The following is an 18,999-nucleotide window of genomic DNA, read 5'->3' as shown; positions in this document are numbered from 1 at the left end:
TGTTGAAATTTTTTATTTGTGAGATTCATCTATCATTGCTGCTTGCAGCAAGTAGTTCACACATTCTAATTACTGTATAGAAGACCATTGTAGCAAACACCACAAATGATTTAACCACACTATTATATATGCACTATTTGCTTGTTTCCAGTTTGTGACCAGTATGAAAAGTTCTGCTATGAACATACCTAAGTGTGTCTTTGAGTGCCATATATATATATAGGTTTCTTAGGGCCACACCTGTGGCATATGGAAGTTCCCAGGCTAAGGGTCGGCCTACGCCACAGCAACACTGATTCGAGCCACATCTGCAACCTGTACCGCAGCTCCCAGCAACGCCGGATTGCTGACCCCCTGAACTCATGGATACTAGTCGGATTTGCTTCTGCTGTGCCATGACAGGAATTCCCTGGTGCCACATTTCTCTTAGGTACATTTGAGCAGTTGAATTGCTAAACCATAAAAGATGAAGATACTACGAGCTAACTGTTAATTCAAATTCATGTGTTGAAGCTATAATCACCGTCCTCCCATGTGACTACATGGGATATATGGCCTTTAAAGAGGTAGTTAAGGTTCAATGAGGTTATAGGATCTGTTCTGATAGAACTGGTGCCCTTCTATGAAAAGGAAAAGATACCCAAGTTATCTCTCCACCATGTGAGGATGCAGCAATAAGGGAGCCTGCAAGCCAGGAAGAGAATTATCAACAGAATCCAACCATGCTGACACCTTTTCACATTGGCTTTTCTTTCTACTAGCAATGTCCATTTAAGTTTCCTCCAGGTCTTTTTATGGCTGGAAAGCTCATTTCTTTTTATCACTAAATAATATTCTATGGTACAAATGTGCCACACTTTACTCAACTACTGAAGAACATCTTAAGTCACCTCTAGTTTGGGGCAATTATGAATAAAGCTGCTATTCATGTGCAGATATTTGTGTGGATATGTTTGCAACTCATTTAGGTAGATCTCTAGAAGCACAATTTCTGAAATGTATAATAAGACTATGTTTAATTTTTTTAAAATAGCCTTTTCATTCTCACCATCAATGAATGAGAATTCCTGTTGGTCCACATCCTCCCTGGCATTTGGGGCTGTCGGTGCTTTGGATTTTAGCTATTCTAACAGGTATGTTATAGTATTTTGTTTTAATTTGTGATTCCCTAATAACATATGATGTTGAGCATCTTTTCATATGCTATTTGCCATCTGTATATCTTCTTGGTAGAGTGTCTGTTCAGATATTCCACCCATTTTTTAAAACGGATTGTTTTTCTTATTATTTAGTTTTAAGAGCTATTTGTATACAGCTGATCCTTAGGGAATGCAGGGGTTAGGGGTGATAACTCTCCATGCATTGAAAACCTGGCCTTTTGTATCCGTGGTTTTGTCTCTGCAAATTCAACAAGCCACAGATTGTGTAGTACCGTAGTGTGGATTTAGTGAAAAACACACACACACACATACATAGTACAAACCCATGTTGTTCAAGGGTCAACTATATTTTGAATAACTTCTTACCCAATAACTCATTTTGCCTGCTATACATAGAGTTATACCAATTTTATATACATATATACACACAACATACATAATATATGTATGTATATGTTATGTATATATGCTTATATATATGTAATTTCTTTCCTTTAATTATCTACGTACTTATATTTCAGGTATGCCTCTAGTAAGCAGCAAACAGTTTAGTTTGGTTTTGCTTTTATCAGTCTGACATTCTTTTTTTTCTAATGAGTCTGTTTATGTCATTTATCTTAATATATATACTATATGATATAATGATTTATTATAACATGGCATAAGCAATTACTGATATATTTGGATTTATATTTACCGTCTTCTCTACCTGCTTCATGTCTCTTTTTCTTTCCTTTTTTGCATTCTTTAGGATTAACCAAGTATTTGTTCATAATTCTATTTCCTTCTATTAGCTTCCTGGTTGTGCATTCTTTGGTCACCTTTGAGCAGTTACTCTAGTCTAATGATTCTAATTATCCTTGGCTTCTTACATTTCAAGTCGTTATTTTTATCACTTTCTAGGTGATTTTATATATATAATATTTTACTGTAGAGTTGGTATTTATTTAGATTTACTACACATTTCATCCAGTATTTTTTAAGTATGTTGGAAACAATTTATTTGCTGCCTTTTTTTAATTTTTTTAAGGTAAATGTCTTAATTTACCATTCATTTTGTGAGGATAATTTTTGCTGAATGTAGGATTTTAGCTTGGCAGTTAATTTTCCCTTAGCACTTTGAAAATATTATTCTGGTCCCAGTAAGGCAAGGAAAGACAGGACCAAGGAGAAGCTTCTCATCCATACACATCAGGCAAAAGGCAAAACACTTAAGCCTTGATTAAACTTTGTGATGCCTGAATAGGGAACTCTGACGGTAAACACCAGAGAGCATGGCTGAACATGCGCAACGGAAACTCAGGCTACAAATGACCGTTCTACGACCTTCCACAGGTGATCCTTGACTCACAAAGGAAAATTTAAGGGAAAAAAATGGCTTTTAGAGCACAGGTGCTGTGGCTTCAGGGGATGAGCATGTGAGAATGGAAGCTGATGTAAACAAGTGCAATCACTGCAAAGCCTCCACCTTCCCATCAACGACTATCACACCGCTAATCTAAGAAATCTCCACCCAGTCAAGGAACTAACATGAAGTAAAAGAGGGGGTCAGAACCCCCCAAAGGTGCTCCTCACTGGGGGGGAGGCCAGCATTCTTCTCTCAGTGCATGCTTTCACTTGGCCCTTTAATAAATTGCTTCTTTGCTTATCACTACACTTCAGTCTCTGCGTGCTACTCCTTTGCATTTCCTGTCCACATTCTTTTGGACGAGTAGAAAAGAACCTAGACCTTAAATTTAGCCTGCCAAGCACGACCGGCTCCCTCAGGCCAGTCACCCCCACTACACATGTCTAGGGGCTTCTCCTGCCCCACACTCCTTCCCTCTGCCTTTCACTTCCCAGCTGCCAAGCGCTTGGAAGCTTTGAAGCTTAGAAAAGAAAACCATTGAGAAGAGTCTGTAAAGTGCCGATCAATATCCAGATATTGCCAGCACTCTGCCTGTCCCCTGCCCGAACCTGGGATTCTTCCACCAGAACAAGATGGTGGTTTGTAGGCTTGAGCTTGTAACCAAGCAGGGCCCTCTGGGGCCCCTGGGCACAAAAACCTGTGTCCCCATTTCTTAGGAAATGGGGCTCATTCAGCTTCCATGGCCTGCCTGAGTTCCAAGAGGCAGGTTCAGATATTGCTGATCAGAGGAGGAAGGGGATGCAAAGACAAGGGAGGAACAGTCAAGCAACAATAGTACGGCCTTGGGGCAGGATTCTGGATCCCTCTCGAGGGACACACATGATGTTGTAGGGGTTTTATACCTAAGAGAAAAGTTATATTCCTTATGCTTCTTTAGGAATGAATATTTTAAATTTGAACTGCTTGGAGACCTTCCTCGTGGTTCTCCTGGCTTAATTGCTTCCTAAACACAAACACCGGTAAGCTGAAGATGAGGCGTGCTGAGCACAATTGTGGGTGGTTAAAAGATTATTAGCACAGGATGTTTTTCAGGGATTTTCCTAGTTTGTTCTAATCTCTGATCAATATGCCATTTTCTCAAGTACTGTTGTTCTAGGCAATAACCCAGAAGACCACCACAAGGATCATGCCAAGATCTGATGCCAGTTTTGATGACTACTATTCACCCAAAGAAAGAATGCGTGTTTGCCCCAATCCTGGTTCCTATCTGAAAGCCTGTTTTTCTCCTTTTTACTATAAAACGCCCCACAGTTCTTCCCAATGGTGGACACAGTCTTTAAAGATTAGCCTGCTGTGGCCCCTCTGCCTGGCAGAGCAATAAAAGCTATCTTTTTCTCCTTCACCCCAAACTCTTGTCTCCGCGTTTCTATTCAGCACCAGTGCACAGAGGCCAAGTTTCAGCAACGAGCTCAACTCCTCTCATGAGCACACCAAAATCACAATTAACTGCTAAGAAAAACATTGATTAAAACAACTGGAACCCACCAAAAAAGATATTTTACCTCCAAGGACATAAAGAAGAAACCCAACGAGACAGTAAGAGAGGCACACTCCCAATACGATCAAGCCCCATAATCCCCAGGTGGGCAATCCAACAAGCTGGAGAACAATCATATCCACAAGAGAGAGCATTCTGAACCCCACGTCAGGCTCCCTAGCCTGAGGTCTGGCATCAGGAGGAGGAGCCCAGAGCCTTCAGTTTTGAAGGCGAACTGGGCTTGAGTGGAGGAGAGCCACAAGATTGGGAAAAACAGACTCCATTCTCGAAAGGTGCATACAAGGTCTTGCATGCACCAGGGGACCCAGGACAAAAGCAGTAACTTCACAGGAACCTGAGCCAGACCTACCTGCTGGTCTTGGAGTTTCTCCTGAGGAGGCTGGGGCCAGCAGTGGCTCACTGTGGGGACAAGGACACTGGTGGCAGAGGTACTGGGAAATAATCATCAGTCTGAACGGTCTCAGAGGCCGCCATTTTGGTGCCAGGACCTGCCCCCACAGGCTCTGCTACTGGGAAACCTCAGGCTAAACCACTGATTGGGTGGAAACACAGTTCCCCTCCCCAACCCCCACAGGCGTGCTGCTTAAAGACTTCCTTTCCACAGGTGCATCCAGACAGGTCTTTAAGCCTGACTGCCAAAAGGCCCAGACCCAGCCCACCCACTAGTGGGCAGGCACCAGCCCCTCTCACCAGGAAGCCTGCACAAGCTTCTAGGCCAGCCTCACCCAGCAGGGGGCAGACACCAGAAGCAAGAAAACTACAATCAAGCAGCCTGCAGAACCCAGTCTACAAATACAGATCAGACCCTATCTTGCTGGCCACTGGGTGATGGATGAGAGGGGAGTGTACTGCTGGGACACACAGGACATCCCTACAGAGGGTCACTTCTCCAAGGTCAAGAAACATAACCAACCTCCCACATACATAAAAAAAAATGAGAGAGTGGAGGAACATGTTCTAGAAGAAATAACACTGGGGATCTTCCCTTGTTTCAGTAGAGACATTAGCTGTCACACATTATTGATCCTAAAAGGTAATTTTTTTTTGTCTGATCACATTTAATATTTTCTGTTTCCTTTGGTTTTCAGCAGTTTTATTTACCTTTTTTTTTTGTATCTAAAACACGTGCTTTCATTTAATTTTATCATGCTTGAGGTTAGTAGAGATTCTTGAAACTATGGCTCAATGTCTTTCATAAACTTTGATAAATTCTCTGTCACTCTCTCTTTAAACATTGTTTCTGCCACTATTTTGTCCTCCCTGCCCTTCTGTGCATTTAATTACATGAGTGTTAGACCATATGCCATGCCCTCTATGTCTCTTATTCCATTGTTATGCTTTATTTATGCTCTGAATGGATGCTTTCTATTCATATTCCTTCCAGTTTACCAACTGAGAATATATTCAGCCTAACTTCCTGGCAGGTAGCTTGAACCTCCTGGCATGTGGGGGCAGAACCAATGAGGGAATTTGTTTCCCTGAGGCTCAGTTTTAGACTTTGGAAGGCCTGGTCTAGCTTTGATTCAATGCTACTTTTACTTTGTGGTTCTTAAAGAGTCCTACCTAAGGCTTTGGGTATTTTCCATGATTCCTCAACCTTAGAGTTCTTGAATTTCAATTTTTTATATCTTCTGTAATGTTAAATTGCTGAAAGTGCCACTTCTTTTTTCAGCTCATTCTGCTGTCTTTAAGCTCTCTCTCTATAGCTTTAAAAAAATGGTAAATGCCTCAAGGGAATAACTATGTCAGACTCACATTCCTGCATCTTAACCTCTCAAGTTCTTGTAAGCTTAGACTCTCCTTGGTGCTTTCAAATAGATTATATTTAAAATGTGTGTCCAACTTTTCCCACCATTCTTGGTGAATGTATTGATCTGTCACAAGCCATCCTACCATATTTATTACCTAAAACATATTAAAATTTTATCATGGTAGCCATCCTACCATATTTTTTATCATCTAAAAAATAGGTTTTCAGTAAAATCTTCAGTAAAAACTCCATACCAACATTAACTGGAAGATTGAAAAGACTCTACAATAAAGGCAAAGGATACTTTGGTCTCTGATACACATTACGAGGGCAGAGATTCCTATGGATAAGACCCCAAAGCTCCAGAGGAGAACTGTAAATTGAGCAGGGGCCACAGGAGAAACCAAGCAGAGTATCTTAGGTTAAAGAACAGCTTCCAAGTGCCCAACATAGAAGAGATGTAAGATCAAAACCTCCCTTTGATTATCATCTGAAACACACAAATACACACACCACACACACACACACGTGTGTATATATATATATATATGTACACACACACATACATATGTATACATACATACATATATGTGTATATACATACATACATATATATGTGTATATATACACACACACACATCTACTGAGGCTCAGACCTCTTAAAGAGTGGGAAAAGTAGTCGTCTTTGGGATACATAATTAATTAATGAAATGTGTTTCTTTGACATCTGTCTTGTCTGACAGGAGTATAATCTCTCTGAGGGCCAGGACCAGCTTGCCTTTTGCACTACTGTAATCTGATTAAGCAATTTGGTGCTTAGCATACAGAATGCATTCAGGAAATTTTAGCTATTTTTTGGAAACAAAGAAAAGAAAGAAGAGGCACCTTTAAGAGAAAATGTCCCTTAGAGAAGCAACAATAAAAACAAACCATAACTATCAAAGATTCTTGAAGCTGAGTGTGCTTAACTTTGTGTATAACTGGCAGATTGTCCTGGAGTAGGAATCAAGCATTTCTGAAATTTAACAGTTTGTTCATTTTCCACTCTCCACCTTCTATATTCCTCTGTCCCAGTGGACGGAGGAATGTAAATCCTCTCACAGTAGAGGCTTCCGGCTCATTGGGTTCTGTGTGGTATTGGGTGGGTGTTTAAAAGAAAAACCCAAAGAGAGACCAAAGCAATGGTTTATGGGAAGTAACTGTAATATTCAAATTAAAGCTATAAATCAACTATGCAAATAAGCCCATGCCCAAGGCAGAATTGCAATCAACCAGCCTGCAGAGGGAAACTTAATAAGCCCTGCCTCTCCTTCTATTACCTCGTGAGTAAGTTTCCTGAGAGTCTGGGTCTTATGGGGACACTGAGTGTAGCTTCAGGCATTCCAGTAATTCTAACAGCAACTGTGCTGGGACCTTGCGACACTGTAAAGCTCCAGGAAGGGTTGAACAATTTACATCTGTGTCTCCATCAGAAGGCATTAAATATGTATCTGCTCAAGATAGTAGTTAGGAATATGAAGCATCTATGGGGTAAACTGCTTGAAGTGATACACACAAGCTATATGTACATGCTTTCCCTCTAAAATGGCTCTGGCCTAAAGTCTCACAGGAGAGTTGGTTAGAGAACAGGGCATGATCCAAAGAAGATTGGTTGTCAAGAGTTTGGGGGAAGGGTAGACCAAAAGTCAGGCTGAGTTACCAGAGATAGGACTCAGTCCTACCCATGGAATTTAATTTGGGCCATTTGTGGTGGCCATAGAATCATAGAAGCCAAGTAACCATCCATCCTGGTTTTCCCAGAAGAGTTCTATTTTAAAACTCTTGTTCCAGTATAATTTTTACTATTATCTCCTTTTATTCTTGAACATGTCCTGGTTAGGGTGATAAATTATACTGTCAACCTACAAAAGGAGGATCTTCAAAGTCATTCACCTTTCAGGTAAGTCAAGTGCTCAGTCCAATAGCATGGGAAGTCTCATGTAACGTTGCCTAGATTCATGTTCATTAATGATGAGGCTGGTAAATTTCCTGTCTCTGGAATGTTTTGAGTACAAGAGGGGAAGTAAGGGAGATTCAGAGAGCAAATAGGAGCCTAAGACAATGGCTGTGGGACTCTATTTTTCCCTGAGCTTTATCAAGAATCAGAGGTTCAGAAAGAAACAGACCCAGAGGGGAAAGTGTCTCTCAAGCTTCTGCAGGAAGATGGCACCCAAGGAAGGACTGTGAGCCCAAGTTCCTTGATCTCTTTATTAGATCCTGATCAGGGGAGAAGTGAGACAGAGTACAGTAGGGGTGGTTACCGGTGCTACATGCCCCGCCCTGCCCCCAATTGAAGCCTGGACTCAGGCTCTAGTTTGAACTCAAGGGCAGCAAATTCCCACTAGATGCAAAAATTCTTGCTAGTTGTGTCAGCACTGGGGGTCTGTCTCAGCCAGTATAGGGCAGGTTTTGCTGGAGTATTAAAATTTTAATGGCTTTAAGCAACAAAGCTTTTTTTTTTTTTTTCCTCTGCCACACTTTCCATCATGTGTTGGCTGGGAACTCTCACTCATGTCACACTTACCCCAGAACCCCATATTCCCCTGATTATTGAAGTAGGAAAAAAGGGGATGTGGTGACTCACCCACTAGCTCTGAAAGTTTCTGCCTGCTCTGCCTTTCATTACTTACATTTCACAGCTCACAGAAAATCACGTTCACATGGCTACACCTAATTTCTTAGCCTGTTTGAGGAAGGCAGGGAACAGGAAATATTTGAAGAATAGCACCAACTCCAGGTTTATGGGAGAGATCATCTAGGTGGCGTGTCAAAGTGCCTGGCACAAAGCAGGAGCCACGCAAACGCAGGCTCCCCCCAGAGAAATGTCCCCATCCTTTAGAGCTCTTCCCTCCCAGCTCCTTCATTCTCCTTTGAGAAGATTCTAGCATTGAGATCCATTAGCCTAGGGATTCAGGAAAGAAAGGGACCTGGGTAGTACTCCTTGAACAGCTGAAGACTTACTGCATGAGTCATAGGCAAGGACTGACTTAATGTCTTCCCTAGGCAGGCCCTTTCCTGTCCCCTGCTTTAGCTCCTCTCTGAAGTACCTAAGTAACACTGATGCCCACTTCCTGAGTTGATTTACAAGTGTGAGAATCCTCCCCAACCAAATGGAAGATGTTAACTACTTGACCATGAGCACACAACTCTCCTCTTCCCTGACTAGGAGCCTAAGGATTGTTATTTCTGCATCAGCCAATCAGACAATTGTGCTTGTTGATCACTTACCCTGCAATCCTGCCTCCCTTATCTGGCTTTAAAAAAAAAAATGCTTTACAAATTTGGCTCCAGGAGTTAGGGATATTTGGTGGACACAAGTCACCCACCCCTTTGCATGGCCCGCAATAAGCCTTTCTCTGCTCCAAACTCCAAAGTTTCTTTTTGGCCTCACTGGGTGCTGGGCACACAAACTTGCACTAATGGTAGAACTAGTATTTATTTATATGGCACTTACTACATGCCAGGCGTTATTTTAAGGGCTTCACTGTGCATCTAATCCTCACAACAGTTATTTGAGATAATTACTATGAGTGTCCTCTTTTTACAGATGAGAAAACTGAGGCAAAAGAGATAAAGTAACATCTCTGAGGTGAATGGTTAGTAAGTACCCAAACTGCAATACAAGACCAGGCATTTGGCTCCAGAGTCCATGGTCTTTGTGTGCTAGACAGACTTGGGGAATCTAGACATACCTGTCTTGATGCCATTAGACACTACTGGATAACAATAGATGCTATTGGGCAACAGCATCTAATAGCATGGTGTTCACAGGGAATGGAACTCCTGGGACATATGAAATGATTTATTGATACCTTTAGAGCATTAAATAGCACTGAATTACATGGTGATAAGTGCATTTCCTCTTCATTGCTTTGTTCTTCGTTGTTTAATCCTTCTAATTATGTCAAAAAGAAACTGATGTCAGGAACATACAGGCACTAACCATCACTTGTTCATCTCACTTTGGAGGAAGAAAACGAAGGCCGCCCTCAGACACAGTCTTCTACAGGCAATGGTGTCTGCCTAGAATTAAAGAACATGGTTTTGTTTGCACTGTATTTATTGTCATTGCTACTTTCTGTTATTGGAAAGCGATGCTAGGCCTCCATTATTCCATTTAAAAATATATTTGTTGAAGTGAAAAAGTGAACTGATGTGGTAAAATAGAAGATAAATAGCATGGGTGGTATTCAGATGGGTGCTAGGTGCAAGCAACGGGTCAAAGACTAGAATTGGGGAACTAATATTCTGTAAAAATAGGCTTTCAGGGAGCAAGTTGGACTTAGGGTAGGTAGATGGTAAGAAATCCTTTTCCTTAAAGAATTAAGGGGGAACATGTGACCTGAGATGGTAATGAATTGTGTGACCACAGGCAAATTTCCCACCATCCCAGAACCTCCAGGCTATTGTCTACCAACTGGGAGAAGTAAAACTTAGTTATCAGGTTTCTTATGATTATTAAGGCTTATCATGGAGAAAATACTGCTGGCTGTTGCGAAGATCAAACATCCCTTCCATTTTAAGAAACCTACCCCATGCTGGGCAGTTAGAAGACAACCTCAGCTCTTGCCCTTGCAGAGCTGGGTCTTGTGGGAATTTACTGTAAGAGTAGCAACAGGAGAAACAAAGCCAAGCAACTGCCATTTATCAAGGATTCGCCAGAGGCCAGGTGTTGAGCTGTATCATATGTGCATTGTCCTGGTTCATCCTAATAATAGTTCTGCCCTTAAGAAGGTAATTATCATCATCTGCATTTTATAGATGAGAATCTGGAGATTTATAGGGATAAGTTGCTGACAAAAGATTATGGAATCAGTGAATGACAGAGCCTGGATTCAAACTCACAACTTCTTTTCTTTCTCTCTTCTATTCTCTTTACTTTTTTTTTTTTTTTATGGCCACATCAGCAGCATATGGCCAAGCTGCATCTTTGCCCTACACCTGCATCTTGCGGTAACGCCAGAACCTTAAACCACTGAACGAAGCCAAGGACTGAACTGCATTCTCACAGAGAAAACCTTGGGGAGTCCTTACCCTGCAGAGCCACAGTGGGAACCCCAGAACTGTTTTCTTCTTAAAACAGATGTCACCCAGGAAAATAGAAGTGGGATGGATTTTAGCAAAGAGGATGGAGATGTAATAAAAGGAGGTAACAGTCAGCTCTGCATCCACCCAAGCACTTTGTGGATGTGAAGCATTAATGCGGGAAACTGGTTAATACTCATTATTCCTACTGCATTATTTTTAGAGTCCAATCTTTCCCAAGGGGCACTTGAAGTTCGCCAAGTGCCTGGGAAATATGTGGGGGACTTCCATTATTACAGCACTGCTCCTCAATGGTCCCCAAGTTTCCCCACGTACACGAATCACCCCAGGGATCTTATTAAGTGCAAATTCTAAGTCTGGAGTGGGACCCAAGATTCTGCATTTCTAAAAAGCCCCTATGGCTGGTTATGCTGCTGGCTCACAGACCACAGTTTTTATAGGAAGGTATTAAAGCCCTCAGAGTCCCCAGGTGGAGATCTGTCCCTCACTCTCCCATGCCAAGTGCCCGCCTAGGCTCTAAATCAAAGGGTAGCCTGTGGGACTGGGTGGGCAGCCTCCCTGCCTCAGTGGAAATGGGCAGGAGCAAGTATGGTTAGATGTGCAGAATGATGGGAAACCTGCTGGCTCATCAATCCCCACCAGCAATTAATCAGAGGGAAGCTAGTCTGAGGAGCCATTAACATTTGCAAGTCTCTCTAAGAGCTCTGCCTGCACTCACTCAAGGGCACCACAAAGTGTGTGTTATTGAGGGTAATGAAAAAGCCTATAAAGTGTGCAGTTAAATGGCACTTACTCTGGGAGCACGAGCTCATTTGAGGGTGGCTATCTCCCTCCCCTTGGCAGTGGCCCTTTGGCTTAGTTATCTGACTGTTTTCCTATCTGGAGCTGGTGGGGCAGGGGAGGTGTGGGATGACTGGGAGGGTGGATCCTGAACAGAAAAGGAGCTTCGGGCTCTACTTTGGGGTCACTTCCTTTCATCCTCACTCCTACCCAGGTGGACAGATGAGGTTGCTGAACATCAGGCAAGTTAAGGCAATGATAACTCAGATTCAACTCCAGACCTATGGGCTCCAAATTCCCATCTAGAAATGGCCTGGGGAGTATGTGGGGGTAGGGTGGGGTGGGGAGGGGGAAGAGGATATCTGTCAGCTACCTGAAATTGTACACAAAACTGTGATGGGTGTGTGCATATAGCCTTTTGTGTGTGTGTGTGAGTGGAGAGAATAACTGTATTTCATCAGTTTCTCAAAAGCACCTGTGATTCTCCCAAAAATAACAGCTCCCTGGCTACATCCTTCAACTGGAAAAGAAGTGCCCCAGGGCAGTGGTTCTCAGTCTTTCTTAGTGAGAGGGCCTGGTTTTTAATGTCAAATTTTTTAACCATCCCCTCAAGAGATAGTCGGGTTTCGAAGCCTGTTACTTGAAAGACACCTAACAACAAAAGGAGCTCTGAATTCAGGCCTGTTTTCAACTGAATCTGTGTTTTAATCATTATTCAGTCTTCCCTTGGTATCTGTGGGGGACTGGTTCCAGGACCCCACTCAGATACCAAAACCCGCAGATGCTCAAGTCCTTTGTATAAAATGGTCTAGTATTTGCATAAAACCTAGTTTAAATTTTCTCTTGATTACTTATAATACCCAAGACAATGTAAATGCTATGTAAATCGTTGTAAATACAGTGTAAATGCTATGTAAATTGTTGCCAGTGTGCAGTAATTTCAAGTTTAGCTTTTTGGAACTTTCTGGACTTTTGTTTCTTTAATATTTTCAATCGGTGGCTGGTTGACTATGTTTCAAATCATGGCTGGTTGATTCAAAATCTGCGGATATGGAGGACCAACTACATCAGCATCAGTGTGTGCACTTGATAAACAGGAGTATGTGAATGTGGTAAACATTGTTTCTTTTCTTCGCCCTTAATTCTCAACCAGTACAAGGCAGGACTAAGTCTAGATGACAGAGATCCCCACCCCCAATCCAGCTCATGCTACGATGTCAGATGCCTTCAAGAAGCAGCTAGAGGACACGAGAAGCAGTTCGTGACAAGGATTAAAAGCACCAGCTGTGTCTGGGTGTGAAATGCAGTTGTATATACACTGGCCAATCACCTCAGTTTACCAATCTATAAAATGGGGATAAGAATAGTTTCTACCTCATGAGGAATGTTGTATAATTAAAGAGATGAGGTACATAAAGCAAAACTACCATTAATTTTAGCACTTTCGAGGTTCTGGCCACTTCACATTATCTCATTTAATCATAAGGTTTTGAATGTTTAAGTAACTTGTTCAAAGCCCCTGGAAGAGCTGTGATTTGAATTAGGTCTACCCAGAATCTAAATCCATAGATGGTATGTTTTCCACTCTTTCAGCTATCTCTCTATACCCCGAATGCCACCATGCTACCATAGAGCCAGGCACACACAGGCACTTAATAGATATTTGTTCATTTAAATCAGTCTAGGTTCTAACCCAAGATACATATTTGGAAATGAAACACAAAGGATCGGCTGGAGACCTTCCCTGAACATTGGCTTGGGGAACACATAGTCTGTGGGCTGCTGTAAAACAATGTGTTCTTTTCAAAACAAGGTGTTGACAGGCACTGTAGAAAAGAATCTGGGGGATGGTATCAGATAATGCAGACCTGTGTCTTGACTGGATGATATGGCCTTGATTTCAACTCTCTGAGTTCAGCTGAGCTAGAAAATATCAATAGCTGCCTTGTCTGCCTTTCCAAGCTGGCTATAAGGAGTAAGTGAGATCACTTACATGAAATTGTCTGACATTGTTGTACGGTTTTCTCATTATTGGCCTTACAATCACAGCCACAAATAGAAAAGTCCCAAGAGAACTCCAGACTAATTCTGCTTTGGAGGAAATCTTACATTAAAGAGCAGGGGACAAGAAGGGACCAGGCCTATGGAAAGAGTTTTTTATCTTCAGTGGAAATCTGAAAGTAACTGAATTCAGGTCTTAAGGCCGCTATGGAAATCAAGAAAAAAAAAAAAAAAAAAAGAGGTGGCTAAGATAAATTGCCTTTCTAAATTCATCTTGCAGATAGAAAGAATTATAAGTGATTTAGGGGGTTCCCATTCAAACCCAACTAGTATCCATGAGGATGTGGATTCAAACTCTGGCCTTGATCAGTAGGTTAAGGATCCACCCTGAGCTGTGGTGTAGGTCGAAGATGCAGCTCAGATTCTGCATTGCTGAGGCCATGGCTGTGGCTCCCATTTGACCCCTACCCTGGGAACTTACATATGCTGCAGGTGTGGCCCTAAAAAAAAAAAAATGGTTTAAGTAAGATATTTACCAACACTTACACTTCACTACCAAACTGACCTGGTTTTCCCTACAACACGTATAGCCTAGCATCTGGGGGACAGGAGGAATCCTGTTACATAAATACAGAAAACTGGTCAAAAACCCTGTAGAAGCCAGGAAGGTTCCATTCAAAAAGCTCAGAATTGGATCTGTACATTTCAAGAGGTGGCTGAATCAGTAAATGACTTCCAACAGAAAACAGCCCAATCAGAGTATGCCTTTTCGAGCTGACTAAGCAAAGCCCTACAGAAATGCCCATGACAGCTGGGCAGCTGTTCCACAGGAAAGAACAAAAGCTGGAAGGCTGAACTCAGCCAGGGTCAGCCCCCAGCACACCCATGTGTGTCCCCAGAGTTGGCGGGGCCACCAGCTTTAGTAATCAGGCTGCAAAGACTACAACCCATCCCTCCCTTGGGAAGCTTCCCCAGCAGTTACAAAGCTAGCGGAATAAACCACAAGTTTCCTGGTAATTCATTTCGAAGCCATGCTTAGGTATCAGAGCAAGCAGATCTGTATCTGATTCATCCATTTTCCATCTTCCAAGTGGAGCTCTCGTTGGAATTAAAGAAGCTATAATTAAAGTACCTTATTTGGGCATGCTGTAATTAGTCGCCAATTCAACATGCCATCAAATCTAATCTGAACATAAACACCAGGGCTGCAGGTGCCAATCCCCTGGTGAGTTCTGGGAACTAGTGAGCCCAGCCTGCCTTTCTACTAAGACCTCATCGTCCTGAGTGACTCACCTGGTGAGGACCAGTGGGAATGAGCCCCAAGGCAGTCTGTCTTGCCAAGCATTTCTAAACCTCGGGAGCTGGACTTCCCAGGAGCAGATTTTTTTCTCTTTACCACATAGAGAAACTTGGGGTGATGGCAGGTTTTCAATCTACACTTCAAAGGGAATGGTGTGGCTTCATGATTAAACACAAGCTTTGGGGCCACTGTTCATCCATTGAACAAATGTTTACGGAGCCCCCGCTGTGTGCAAGACAGCGGGGATTCAGGAAGGAATAAGACAGGATGACCTGGTGGAAACTCCAGAGAGTGAAACCATACGATCAAACTGTGTGACCTTGGCTGAACAAGCTGGCCTCTCTGAGGCTTAGTTTGTTTATCACTAAATCGAGGATAATAGCATTCATCTCACAGTGTTGAAGTAAAGCCTGAATGTGAGAAAAGCTATAAATGTATACTTTGCCCAGCACAGAACAGAGCTGGAACTGGAAAGTCAGTCTCTCCCGATGAGTCCAGAACTCCGATTCTAATCTGCCCTCCACCCCACCCCACCCCCCGCCAGCTGTTCTGCTGCACCTCAAAGCAGGGCTTGAATGGAAGAAGGACCTGGAACTATGAGCCAGAGTCATGTGACTGCCTTCTTCCCTTGCTCAGCATTTTCTATTGCCACTAGAAGGGCGTGTATTGGCCATCTAGGTGCAGGGATTGTCTGCTCTGTACTTGAGAAAACCTCCACCTGACATTTATGTGCATGGCTATCTTCTGCTGGACCCTTAACTCTAGAAAACTCCCCTCTGTCATACTAATTCTCACAGATCAAGGCATTTCCCAATACCCCATAGAAACTTGCCCAAAGTCCTGAGCTTTAGGGAATAGAACCCGGCTGTGGTAACTAGTGGGCACATGCAGCCAGCCTAAGCAGGTGTCTCAACATGCAGTCTCGTGGCACTCGTGCAGCTTTTCTTTTCAGGTGTGTCTGGTCTCTTCCCTGCCCCTGATACTCAGCCCACTCTCAGTGTACCCACACAGACATTAACTGAGGCACCTACTACATTAAACACTCTTGGGACTTTACCTACATTATTTTATTTCCTCCTCAACACATGGCATCATCAACTGTTGATTAAGTTAAAAATCTCAGATTCCATCCTTGATTTCTCTGCCTTCAACCATCACATCCAATCCATCAGCATGTTCTAGGACTTGACCTTTAAAGTGTGATCCCCCATCTATCCATTTCTTTCCATCTTTACAACTACATCCATCCAAGTCGCCATGCAGGGCCTCCCAGTCAGGATCTTTGCTTCTGTTCCTTATGACCTATGTCACAGTGGCCATAGACTGCTTTTTAAAAATGCAAATCAGATAAGGTTAAGGTCCTGGTCAAGATCCTCCAAAGGCTCAAGTTACACTCAGAATCCAGTCCAAACCTTTGCTCTGACCTCATGCCCCAGCACCCTGCTCCTGCCACCTCCTCCCTCCAAGACTTCTGCAGCCCCAGAGTCTTTGCATTAGCTGTTGACTCTGTCCAGGGACCTTTTCCCCAGATCTCAGCATGGATGGAAGCCTTCTGAACATCAACTCCTCAGAGAAACCCAATCTCCTCCCAGCCATTCTCTATCACATTAGCCTTTTAATTTTCATATTTCATCAATGTCTGATAATCACCTGTTTTTCTTTCGTCTGTCTCTCTCCTGTCTAGAATGTAAGCTCTCTAAAGGAGGTGACTTCTCTTTGTATTTCACTACCTGGAGCAGAGCCTGACACTAAGTAGACACTCAGTGTATTTGCTGAATGAATGAATCTCCATAACAATTACCTGTAAAGTGAGGATAAACCCAACTGAGAGAAGTTAGGTGATTTGCATGATGCAGCCAGTATGCTGCAGTCTCAACTCAAGCCTAAATCTTTGCTACTCTAAAGATAATGCTTTTTCCATCGTCATGATGCTCTGATGCACCTCACTTTCCCTCCCTCTGCCCTCAGCAGCTAACACAGTGTTATCTGACATTTCATATTTGTGACAAATGCCTGAACATGACCTCAAGCTCCTGTCTCTCTTTTCTGTGCTGGCTTATGGCTCACACTCCAAATGTTTGCATTTTCATCCCCCACTGCTTTTCTATGTCAATAGGAAAAACATTCAAAGGAGACGCAGCCAACAGCCTTTGCCTTCTACAAGAGGTGCCCACCATTCATCAAGCATCTGGCCTTTCTGTCCACTATCACTATAGAAAAGAGGTGTCCATCGCACTGCAGATCATAACATGAGTGGGGAGTTTTCATGAGGAAGATGTAACCCAGACTGCCACCCTGGGGCTGATTTGTCAAGCTTTCTGGAATGTAGGTATCATAATGACTTCAAAATCCAAGACTGGGGCTGGGAGAAGGAAAGGTGGGGGGTAAGTTGTGGGAGAGTATGGTGCCATTTGCACAGAGAACTCATGAATGGGAGAAAGGTATGCCTTTGGGGAGTGCCTGGTGGTTCTGTGGAGCAGGTGTGAGGGTGTGACTAGAAATAGTTGGCACCTGTCTACACACCTGTGCTCAACCGTTAAAGTAGAAATGAATAGCATTGGACTGGGAGTCAGAACACTTACCTTTGAGCACTGTCTGCAGTTTGCTTGCTGAAAGGCCTTGGGCAAGTCTGGTGACTTCCCTGTCCCTCAGAATCCTCATCTCATGTGGTTGTGGAGTCAGCAGCCCACTCCTGCTCACTCCAGAGCTTTTGTGGAGACCAGGCCAGGTGATCCATGGAACAGAATCTGCATAAGAGAAAGCAATTATTTTGTGATTCTTGTACTAAAGGATCCCACACTTTGCAATTCAACCCCTAGGATTTAGAGATGAGGCAGGTAAGGGTAGGGCAGGCAAAGATGGGGACTTTGGATTTTTATCCCCGTCTTACTATCTCTGATTTTCCATCACTCATCCTACCCCCTCTAAAGGCCCTGGCCCCATGTTCTGTCCCACTCATTCTGCAAGCTTCCCTCAGGCTTTTCATTCATCAAAAATCTGGCCAAGATCAGTACTATTGTGTGGGGGGTGGGAGTGGGGTGGAGAGGAGACTTCCTTAGGTTGCTGAAGTCACAGCGGCCCTTGAGGGAAAGAAATCCAGCCCCTGACTCAATCCAATATGGAAGCAATGAAAATGGCTCTTCTTCAAGAAAGGTTTACCTATAAAGGCCACATCAAGTCAGGTGCATTTTCCTCAATGATCAAAAAGCTAACTCATCTCATATGAGACCAAGGCTGACATCTATGGAGGCAGATAGGAAAGGGCCACGGTCATAACAAATTTCACCACCATAGGAACTGGGCTGAAGAGGGACATAAATTCAGCCTCACATCCAGATGCTTTTCTTGGCACCATAACTCACCCTAAAATTATTTGGCTGAGAAAGGGCAGGGGATTACATTATTCACGTGAGTAGAAAACTAGTAGTAGCACCACTGCTGCTCTAACATGGGAGGTCTGAGCATCTAGTCCTCTGGACCAGCTGCATCTGAGTTTGTGAGGTCATTTGAGCAACTAGTCTTCAAGGGGCCTAACACCATATTCAGGGTAGATACTGACCCTTCTGCAAAGAGGACACAGGGTAAAAGGCTTTTGGAGCACTGTTTTGTGTTAATCTCCGCCTACTGATAGTGATGCTATGGACTAGAAATGCACTTACCTGAACACTGAACTACTTGGGGAGCCCTCACAGACCCTTCCCCAACCAGAGCCAGTGTTATGGCTGGATGGGCACTTGTGGTTCTTATTTTGATCACAAGATACACCTCAGCAACAACCATCAGGAAACTGTGAAAAGGTTTATAATGCACAAGTCCTGGAGGCCCAGGGCCATACAGTGGTCATGGGTAGAGACAGAAAATGTCCTGCTCTTATTGGCCTCTAATGGTCACTTCTCTAGGTCAACCAGGGCTCTCCAAAAGGGGAACATCACAGGTGGGGTGGCCTGGCTTTTTATTTATTTGCGTAGGTGGCAATGTGTTTATTCCAGATGGATGTCTTTGAAGTGGATGATTGGC

At 43.1% G+C, this 18,999-nt stretch overlaps 1 long non-coding RNA gene across 1 annotated transcript in view; it reads right to left on the bottom strand.

Moving 5' to 3' along the window:
- Positions 360-18,999, bottom strand: part of LOC110256739 — a 159,115-nt gene continuing 140,475 nt past the window's right edge. The window contains exons 5-6 of the long non-coding RNA XR_002338655.1: positions 17,565-17,729; positions 360-9,878 (exon numbers count right to left, since the gene is read on the bottom strand). This is a non-coding gene — a long non-coding RNA (uncharacterized LOC110256739). The remainder of the gene's footprint in view (positions 9,879-17,564; positions 17,730-18,999) is intronic.

This window comes from Sus scrofa, chromosome 14, assembly GCF_000003025.6.
Source record: "Sus scrofa isolate TJ Tabasco breed Duroc chromosome 14, Sscrofa11.1, whole genome shotgun sequence".
NCBI classification, from domain to species: Eukaryota; Metazoa; Chordata; class Mammalia; order Artiodactyla; family Suidae; genus Sus; species Sus scrofa.
Note: the sequence above shows the minus strand (reverse complement) of the source record. Positions and strands in the feature narration are given on the sequence as shown.